Consider the following 11,295-nt stretch of genomic DNA (forward strand, 5'->3'; position numbering starts at 1 on the left):
TTTGTAAATCAACTACAATTTAAAAAAACAACAACAACAAAAAAAACAAAAAGAAAAGCCATCAGAAACAAGTTAAAAATTTTAAAAGACACATGCATCCCCATGTTCAGAGCAGCACTATTTACAGCAGCCAAGACATGAAAACAACCAGTGCCCATCAGATGACTGACTTAAGAAGAGGTGGCACACACATACAATGGATTATCACTCAGCAAAAGAAGAGGATGAAATTCTGCCATTGGCAATTGACTGTAAAGAATATTATGCATAGTGAAAAGAGTCAGAGAAAGACAAACATTACATGATATCACTTATATGTGAAATCTAAAATATAATACAAATGAATTTGTATACAAAACAGAAGCAAACGTACATAGAAAACAAGTTTATGGTAACTGAAAGGGAGAGGGAATTAGGGAGGGACAAATTAGGAGTAACAGATAAAAACTATATAAAATAGAAAAGAAACAGGCTTTTCTGTATAGTACAAGAAATTATACCCTGTAATTATATCCTGTAATAACATATAATGGAATATAATCAGGAAAAAAAAACTGAATCACTATGCTGTATGCCTGAAACTAATATAGTATTGTAAATCAACGGTACTTCAAATTAAAGAATAAAAGGCATAAGCCTTTAGGAGTCACCTTTTTTTTATTCTTATTTTTTTTAAATATTCATTTATTTGGCTGTGCTAAATCTTGGTTGCATCATACAGAATCTTTCCTTAAAGTGCATTGACTCTCTAGTTGCAACATTCAGGCATAGCATAGTTGCACAGCATATGGGATCTTAGTTCCCTTGATCAGGGATCAAACCTGCCTCCCCTGCGTTACAAGGTGGATTTTTAAACTCTGGAACCACTAAGGAAGTCCCTAGGTGTAACCTTTTTAATTTGAAGATAATGAGAGGCATCTTTTTTCTGTACTCCACCTACCAAAGACAGCAAGTCAGGACCTCAGACCTTCCAGGAGGGCTTAGAGTAGTTCAAACAGAGAGATCCAGAAACATGTTGGGCAGATAGGAGGGTGGAGATGCCGCATAACTGGGTATTATACAGCATGCTTATTCTTGAGAGTGAGTGCAGGCTTCATAGATATGGGTCATAATTATCCAGGTGTATGCATGTTCAAGGTGCAACTGATAGTGAATACCACATGGATCCCTCTGTGTGCCAGTGTAATTTTGCTAGTGCCTGTGGTTTAGGAGTAGGCATGTGTTTGGAGACAATATTGAGCTCATGTGTGTGGAAAAGTATGACTTGAAACATGAGGATTAGGTCCACAGTAAGTCTTCAACATCATCAAGACTGCAGCCAGCAAAAAACTGTTCCTTTTTGTATATTCCATCATGTAAAAAAAAAAGTTCACAAATTTTTGAAAGTGAAATCATGCTTTGATATGAAAGAAGATATCATAAGAGAAGCTAGCAAATATTTATAGATGAATGAAAATGAAGAATACAACATACTAAAAGAGGAAATTATAGCCTCAAATGCTTAATTAAAAAACAAAAAAGATCTCAAATCAACATTCTAACTTAACAATCTAAGAAACTAAAAAACAGAGTATAAATTAAATGCAAAGACATCAGAAAAAAGGAAGTAATAAAGATTGTAAGGGCAAGGGTTATTCACTCAGTTGAGTCCAACTCTGTAACTCCATGGGCTGTAGAACACCAAGCTCCTCTGGCCATGGGATTCCCCAGGCAAGAATACTAGAGTCAGTTGCCATTTCTTTCTCCAGGGAATCTTCCCAACCCAGGGTCTCCCACTTTGCAGGCAGATTCTTTATCAGAGCCACCAGACAGCAGGGTAAATGAAATAGAGGGAGGAAAAACAGTAGAGAAAAATCAAAGAATCCATAACAGGTTCTTCAAAAACATTAACAAAGTTGACAGTGTTTAACCTAGTAGACTAATTTAAAAAGAGAAGACTCATATTACTTAATCAGAAATGATAGGGGGACATTACTAACAATTTGATACAAATTTAAAAAAATAATAGTATTGTGAAAAACCACATGCCAAAAAAGTGGATAACCTAGGTGAAATGGACAAATTCCTAGCAACATAAAACCTACCAAAATTAAATCAAGAAGAAATAGAAAACCCAAGGGAACTCTCTAGCAGTGCAGTGGTTCACACGCCACAAAGCAGACTACTTTTGCTGTGAAGGGCATGAGTGGGGAATTAAGACCCTGCAAGTCATGCCACGGGCTTCCCAGGTGGTGCTGAAAAGTTAAGTGTAAGTGTTAGTTGCTCAGTCATGTCTGACTGTGAGACCACATGCACCACAGCCTGCCAGGCTCCTCTGTCCATGGAATTTTCCAGGCAAGAATACTGGAATGAGTTGCCATTCCTTTCTCCAGGGGATCTTCATGACCCAGGGATCAATCCTGGGTCTCCAGCATGCCAGGCCAATTCTTTATGTCTGAGCCACAGGTGGCACTAATGGTAAAGAATCTGCCTGCCAATGCAGGAGACACAAGAGAGGCAGCTTCAATCCCTGGGTCAGGAAGATCCCCTGGAGTAGGAAATAACAGTTCAGTTCAGTCGCTCAGTCATGTCTGACTCTTTGTGACCCCATGGACTGCAGCACACCAGCCTTCCCTGTCTATCACCAACTCCCAGAGCTTACTCAAACTCATGTCCATTGAGTCGGTGATGCCACCCAACCATCTCATCCTCTGTCATCCCCTTTTCCTTCCACCTTCAATCTTTGCCAGCATCAGGATCTTTTCAAAGGAGTCAGTTCTTCACATCAGATGGCCAAAATATTGGAGTTTCAGCTTCAGCATCAGTCCTTCCAATGAATATTCAGGACTGATTTCCTTTAGGATTAACTGGTTTGATCTCCTTGCCATCCAATGGACTCTCAGAGTCTTCTCCAACACTACAGTTCAAAAGCATCAGTTCTTCGGTGCTCAGCTTTCTTTATAGACCAACTCTCACATCCATACGTGGCTATTGGAAAAACCATAGCTTTGACTAGACAGCCCTTTGTTGGCCAAGTAATGTCTCCGCTGTTTACTATGCCGTCTTGGTTGGTCATAGCTTTTCTTCCAAGGAGCAAGGGTCTTTTAATCTCATGGTTGCAATTACCATCTGCAGTGATCTTGGAGCCCAAAAATATAGTCTCTCACTGTTTCCACTGTTTCCCCATCAATTTGCTATGAAGTGATGGGACCAGATGCCATGATCTTAGTTTTCTGAATGTTGAGTTTTAAGCCAACTTTTTCACTCTCCTCTTTCACTTTCATCAAGAGGCTCTTTAGTCCTTCGCTTTCTGCCATAAGGTTGGTGTTACCTGCATATCTGAGGTTATTGGTATTTCTCCTGACAATCTTAATTCCAGCTTGTGCTTCATCCAGCCCAGCACTTCGTATAATATATTCTGCATATAAGTTAAGTAAGCAACAGTTAGAACTGGACATGGAATGACAGACTGGTTCCAAACTGGGAAAAGAGTACATCAAGGCTGTATATTGTCACCTGCTTATTTAACTTATATGCAGGGAATAACAACCCACTCCAGTATTCTTGCTTGAAATTTTCCACGGGCAGAGTAGCTTGACAGGCTATATAGTCCATGGGACCACAGAGAGTCAGACACAAGTGGGCAACTATGCACACATACACACACACACACACACACACACACACGCCACACCACACAGAAAAACAAACAAGCAAAAAAAAGAAAAAAAAATCCAAAATACCTATAATTAGCACAGATTAAATCAGTAATCAAAAACACTTCAGCAGTGAATTCCCTAGAAGTCCACTAGTTGGGATTCCACACTGTCATTGCCAAGATCCCAGTTTAATCCTTGGTCTGTTTTTCAGTCACCTCAGTCGTGTCCAACTCTTTGTGACCCCATGGACTGCAGCATGCCAAGCCTCCAAGTCCTTCACTATCAGCCAGAGCTTGCTCAAACTCATGTCCATTGAATTGGTGATGCCATCCAACCATCTCATCCTCTACACCGTCTTCTCCTCCCACTTTCAATCTTTCCGAGCATCAGGATCTTTTCCAGTGAATCCACTCTTACCTGTAACTGGCAGAGCCCACTTACATGCCACACAGTATCTGCATTGCCGCGGTCTCCAATTTGGCCTTGAGCCCCTAAACCCCAAAATTGTCTCATCTCCTGATTTCCTCTTCTAGACTTCAGGATGCGGTCTGCCCTCTGGAACCCTTCGCTTGTACATTTTGCCTTTCCCCGCTCTGTACCTCATTGCACTTGCGCACTTCCCGCTAGTTACTCCGATCTCCGCGTCCCTTGCTGCCCAGTCGGAAGAGCCAATATTAGATACCCAGTTTCCCCGCCCCAAGATTGTATTCCCTTGAACTGATGCCACTCCTGGGCTTAAGAAGCAGAAAATTGGGATAAGAGCATATTCGAGGTTCATGTCCTGAGCCGTGAGACCACGAACCTGCAAGGGGAAAAGATGTGCCGCGAGGCAGGCGTGTCGAATGGAACACTGAGGTTTCTTGACACTGAGGTCTGGGTGTGAACCTGTCATTCGGTCACTCATGTCTCGTTTCAGCTAGAATCATTTCTCCTGGTATCTGTGCCCCACCCCCAACTCCCCCGCTCCGCAATGCCGCTGCAGTTTTTGCCATGCTGAAGGGTCTCTACAGGCAGTGTGAATTGTGTGCTGTGCGCTCAGACCCAGCGATCCTGTGTACAGGGAGAAGCTTCTTTCTCTGCGTTCTACCTGCTGAGGACAAGTTAGGACCTCGGACCTTCCTGGAAGGCTTAGAGCAGTCGCTGCAACAGAGAGATCCAGAAGCCTGTTGGCCAGGATGTAGGAGGGTCGAGGTGCTGGGCAATCGGGTTTTACAGAGCACGTTTATTCCAGAGAGTCATGGACGCAGGACGTAATTCTGCTCCTGTGTGCTGCGCGCTTGCTGCCGGACTCTGAACATCACCTGGATGCCCCGGTGCACCAGTGTCATTTTGTGAGTGCCTGTGGTTAGGGAGCGCGCACATGTTTGGAGTCAGTACTGAGTTTGTGAGTGTGTAAGAGTAGACACGGGATTACACTCCCGCAGGACTCTTCAGCACCATCAAGCTTGGCGGCCTTCCTAGCAGAGGACTGAATTGCAGTAGATGAGGGTGCAGGGCTACCATCACAGGTCACTGGAACATATGGGTAAACCGCAGCGGGAAGCTGGGTAAATGGTTGGGGAAGGAGAGTGAGCATTAGGTGATGAATGGTGGAGGAGGCGGCGTGCGGCTAGAGGTCTGCTTGGAAGCTGGGAGGCGTCTAAACCTTGCACTTCCCTGCTCAGGCTCAGCAGCACATCCAGCCCCTCCTTACCCAATGAAGGACCACCCAGCATGACTCCAGGTAGCTGCGGAGGGTGTTGACTGGGAAAGCGTATCGTGATCCCACGGAATCTTCTATGAACTTCCTGGTAAGCTCTTCTAGATCCCTAATTGGGTGGAGAACAGGTACATGGTTAGTAATGATAGCATCCCTTCAAGATTGGAATATGATTCCCATTTCAGAGATAAGTATGTTGAGACTTTACTAGTTTCTGGCCTGCGATCTTACTACCTGGCAAAGTTACAGCCGGAACAGAGCTGAAATCTGTCAAAGTTCCTGGACTTCGACGGCTTTATCTCCACACGCCCTGCTCTCCCATGCGCGCTTCCTGCTGCCTGAATCCAACTCCCTGCTTGGGCACAGAATCTTCAACTCTGCTGCGCATAACCCTGAAGCACTCTTGGACAGGGCTCTATGGTCAGATCAAGGGGATTCAGGATTCCCTGTAACGCTGGATTCTACTCTACAGGACTAGGAATGGAGTGGGACGCGTGCCTGTTCAAAACCCTTGAAACCGAACAGGTAAAATTAACTGTGACGTCAAATTGTCCTCAAATTCCAACTTACTTTTTCTGTGCTTTTCATTTGTCTTCACCAACCCCCCTCTGTGTCCCCTTCCCACCCCCGCCATCAATGACCTCAATGCAAATACAAGTGGGGTGGTACTTCTGAATGCTCCATGTTCTGGACGCAAGTGGTGACACAATCCTTCTGGGGCTCACATCCTTCCCCTCATTGGTTGCCTGGAGCTCCTGGAACCCCCCCTAGACCCAGAGCAGCAGAAATAAAAGCAGCTGCTCGCGCTGGGAGGATTCAGAGGCACCCAAGTATCTCTGCCACTTCTGCCAGAGTGCCATCGCCTGCCGCCAAAGCTACTGCTGCTGCTCCTTCCTCTGCTCCCAGCTACCTGGTATCGGCTGTCAGGTAAGCCTGGAGATTCCTGCTTAGCTGGGATTCTGTTTCTCTTTCTCCCCTTGCTTCCCTCTCTCTCTCCAGTACTTTTTTCTTACTGGATCTCTTCTTGTCACAACACCTCTGTCCACTCCTGTCCAGGTCTCTTCGACACACTGCGTTACTCTGCAAGGCTCACAGGTAACCTTGAATGGTCTCAGTTTGCAAACTCCCTTCTTCACTCTCCTCATGCCCAGGCTGGCTCCAGTCTCTCTCTCGCGGCTCATGTACTTAGGTCAGTCTCGGATGCTGAAGCTCCCCAGGGTACTGCAGGCTGATCCTGATGCAGGAATATCTTTATGAAGCCAGTGCTGTCATGGGTCACATCTCATGTCTTGTGGACCAAGGGAAATGGGTTTCAAATCCAGGACAGTGCAGGCAGGTGGGAAACAGGGACAGATAGCTGTTAAACAGAAGCACTCATTTGTGGGTTCTGGGAATTTTTTTCCTAATTTGAGACTTCCAGATTGATTCTTACTGGTCATATTTATCAGTGTAAACAGCTGAGCATAGGAATTTGGTCCTTTAGTTTCTTGGGGATTCCAACAGCAGAAATTTGTCCTTGGGAACTTCCTTCCAGTCCCACACCAGCAGGACAGCTCTGGGTTGTGCAAGTGGGAAACTGGTGGTCACAGGTACTCCCAGTCTGTCCTGAGTGTGTAAGGTGCTGGTAGGGACCTATAGACCACCATTTTTTCACCCAATTTCCTGCCAGTTTTCTTTGCTAAACCAAGCATTCTACAGGCTTACTGGATCATCTAGTGGTTCACTTAGCTATTGAGCATATGATGATGAAAGGGAGTGAAATGACCAAACTGAAACCAGGACAACTGGGAGTTAAGAGGCATAGGCAGGAGCAGAGCCCAGGTCTGTGGGCTCAAGGAATTTAGACCTGCTACAGGTGGTGACATTCTTTCCTTGCAGAGAGGTATCATGGGTTTCTCGAAGTTCCCCCTCTTCCTGGTCCTCAGCATCCTGATCATCCACCAGGCAGGCATGCTCCAGGCAGCACCATTCAGGTAAGACAGCCCTACCTGAAGCCCTGTCACTTCCCACAGCCCCTGGAATTATACAATTCTATGTTCTCAGTTGTGCTGTGCTCTTATGAGGGGGTGGTAATGTATGAATGTAAACATGTAGATAAGTTTATCATAACTTTTTATGAGATGAAGATGTATAGCATACAGTTTATAGATATATGATACATGATATTCCTTGCAAATTTCATATACTGTGAACCTCATAGCATTCTTTTGTTGATTTTTACCAGACATTTTTATCTTTAGGAAACCTAGTTAGTAGTTTAACCATAATTTGCACAATGAATTGCATCCTAATTTGCTAATTGCTTTGCCAATAAATGTTATTAAATCTGATATATAAAATCTGATTTATATTTTATCTAATTCCTCACCTTCATTCAAATTACATTAAAGTGAAACCATTTTCAGATTTAAATAATTAATAATGGCTATATTTTATACTAAGCTCATAAAACTCCTGAAAATCTAACCATCACCTTTCACAAGTCTATATGATCCACTTGGACCAAGCCACTTCTCTAGGTCACATCAGATCCTAAATCCTGGTGAAGCAGCAATTTTGGATGAACAATGGCCTACACCCTGTCCATTGAGAGCTGGTTTAGTCACATCTGCAGGGGAAGTCCCAGAATCCAAGAAACTTCATTGCTTATCCTAGAATGAGGATTTTCAGGGACTTAGAGCACCTGTTGCTCTTGTTTCTTCTCCCCAGGTCAGTCTGGAAAAATGACTTTGTACCAGCTACACTCACTGAGGAGGAATCGTACTTCCTACTGGCCACAATGGTGAAATGTTATGTGGAGATGAAGGCTAGTGAGCTGGAGTATGAGACTGAGGACTTCGGGTAAGTCTGTGTACCCCTCTCAGAACATGGCTTACCTTCTGCATTGGCATACCAGGAAGACATATGGTTAAGCATGAGATTGGGGGACTTCCTTGGTGGTCTGTGCTTCTGATGCAGGGGGTGCCAGTTTGATCCCTGGCTGGGGAACTCATGAGTTGGCCACATGTTGATCTCATATGTTAGAGAAAAAAAAAAATTGAGATTGGGATAGTGCCATAAGTGTCTCCCTCATCTCATAAGCCTTGGGTGATTTTTAATTTACACAGAAAAGACTGGCTGTTACAGATCTATGTTTCAAGACCAGTAACCCAAGCCCCCTTTGTTTTATGATACCCCTGGAAATGTCTACAGGGAATGATGTAGTATTTTCCCTAATGCTCTGGGATTTTCTACTGTGATGATCGTATTTAGCAGAAACATTTAAGGTTCACTGGTGCCTCTCAGAGTAGTAATTTTCCACTGATGGTCCCATGGGGCAGCACCTGCCCTCAACCTCTCACTGACAGATCTTTTCATTTTTCTCCATCCTACAAATCAGCATCATTGCCCAGGAGAGAACCAGTGACACCGCCACCAGCATGACCCATAAGTTGGCAGGCTTCCTGGGCAAATCTGGGAGCAAGATTAAGAGGAACATCATGTCCACCAACGTGGCTCCAAAGCCTTTGGCCGGCACCACAGGGATCTTCAGAACCAACTAGGGAAATAATTCCAGGAAGAAGATGACCAGCCAGTACTTCAAATGGCACAGCTGGTGGCTGGGTTTTACAGACATGCATGCCACATTCTAACCCTCTCTTGGCCCGTATCTTAAAAATATCCACAGCAGAGTTGCTGAGCCCAGTGTCTAGATACAGAACAGAGAGCCTCAATGTCTGAAATCCTTCTAACTTGGGTTCATTTGTTTTCCAGTGTCTCTCGGTGATACTGAGATCATCTGCCAGGAAACATAGATCCTATTCATTTAAAACACTGTTCCAGACATCCCCGGTGGTCCAGTAGTTAAGACTTCACACTTCCACGACTGGGGGAAAAGGTTCGGGCCCTGGTTGGGGAACTAAGATCCCACATGCTTAAGATCCCACACTGCAACATGCCACACCATGGTGCAGAAAAAGCAAGCATACAAACAAAAACTGCTCCTTGCAGTTATAATTGTGATTATTCTAGTTTTTGAGTTTGAAAGGCAAAGACCCGACCCTTTGAGAATATTTCCTACAATGTCGTCTGGATTCAGAGATAGACTTGGGTTCAAATACTGTGTCCTCTACCATGTCCCCATGGGCCAAACCCTCTATAAGCCTGTTTCCCCATTTAACTTGAAGGCAACAATACTAGCTACCTGTTAGCAGCTGAACTCTACTTCTTGTAATTTGCAATGAAAGAAACTTGCAGAAAAAATAGCATGGAAGACCCGCATGTATGCATGCTTGTTGATGTTGAAAATGTTCTTTTCCTTGAAGTAAACTGAAGCTAAATGCAAAATAAACTCATTTGCCGTTATTTAGTGTGCATCTTTTTAATATTTGATTCTATGTTCAGTAAATATGATTCATGTCTCATCGGCTTATCTGGCAGAAAATTAGGGCCCTGTCAGCCAACTTTGCCAAGAGATATTACATCCGTTATGAATTCAAACTAACTTAGTCTTCACAGACATATTTTGTCCTTAGAAGTATTTTGATTGTGAGATCTTTTAGTGATAACATATCTGACAATGTTTATTAAACGGCAACCAAACTCTTAGTTTAAAACAAACAGCCAAAATACACTACGTTTTCCCTGTGCTCTAAAGTTAGAATGTCCTTAAGATAACTTTAATATTCTTTAATGTGTGTGTGTATGCTCAGTTGTGTTTGACTCCTTGCAATCCCATGGACTGTAGCCTGCCAGGCTCCTCTGTCCATGGAATTCTCCAGGTAAGAATACTGGAGTGGGTTGCCATTTCCTATCCCAGGGGGTCCTCCCAACCCAGGGATCAAACCTGCACCACTGAGGCACCTGAGAAGCCCAATCTTCTTTAATAAGCATGTTCAGTTTAACCTACTGTTTATTTTTTTTCTTCAAAGTTAACTCTTTTTAGAAGCTCAGTCTAAGGATATTTATCAAGACCTTTCGCCAAGCAAGAGTAAAAAGGCTTCAAATTAGGACTGAAGTGACTCAGCGAGGTTCACAGATTTAAGGAATGGACTTGTCGTGTTCTGTTTCTGCCGGGGGCGCTCCGCAGAGAGAGAAGCAGCGGAACTTCCCTCAGCAAAGGCAAGGGGTCCCGACGAGAGGTGAGCCTGCTGTCCGCCAACCCAGCCCCTTGGCGAGCAAGAGACAATCACAAACGACAGCGGTTCCGTATAAGCAGTTCCGCTTTATTGCCTCAAACTCTTGGTTTATATAGGCAAGCAAGGGGGTTTTGCGAGGGACTTTCTATAGTTGCACCAATCACGTTAAAGGTCAAATTGTCATGTGCCATAGTTGTACCAATCACATTAAAGGTCAAATCATAATATGCCATAGTTGCACCAATCACGTTAAAGGTCAAATCATCATGCTCCTTCATTGTAACAGGAGTCTATGGTGATCACGCGCTGTCCACCTCCATGGAAATCAAGAGAGCCAATCAAAAACTATAACATAGACCATGCCCCTATCTCTTCGGCTTAGTTTCGGAGGCAAAGCTAACCCATCTTTTCTAAGGTTTCCCATTTAGGGCCCCACATGTTTCCTTACTCTTCCTACTTGGCACTCAAAGTTCCATAGAAGCCCAGTTGCTTGAGAAGAATTTCAGTAAACTTTGCAGTCAACATGACTGTGGGGAAGACAAGTCCCTGGCTATGAGCTAGTCCTGTGCCCCAGACAGCAAATTCTGACCCCCACTGATTACATTTCCTGTGTTATACAGGCTAGTAATACTATTTCTTTACATCAGAAAACTTAACTATCTGTAATGATACATCTATTTGTGGTTATTTGATTTATGTACACATTCCCCAATAGACTGTAAATACCATGAAAATGAGGACCATGGCTAGTTTTGCTCACCATTACATCTCCAGCATTTAGTCTAGGAGGTGTTCAATAATTCTGTGATGAATGAAGTCTAGAGCCCAGATTTCTGGTTTC

General features: G+C 43.9%; 1 pseudogene; it reads left to right on the plus strand.

The window, feature by feature from the left end:
* Positions 1-6,032: 6,032 nt before the first annotated feature.
* On the plus strand, positions 6,033-9,681 carry LOC101121038 (calcitonin receptor-stimulating peptide 2-like; annotated as a pseudogene).
* Positions 9,682-11,295: the final 1,614 nt, after the last annotated feature.

Source organism: Ovis aries, chromosome 15 (genome assembly GCF_016772045.2).
Source record: "Ovis aries strain OAR_USU_Benz2616 breed Rambouillet chromosome 15, ARS-UI_Ramb_v3.0, whole genome shotgun sequence".
Taxonomy (NCBI): domain Eukaryota; kingdom Metazoa; phylum Chordata; class Mammalia; order Artiodactyla; family Bovidae; genus Ovis; species Ovis aries.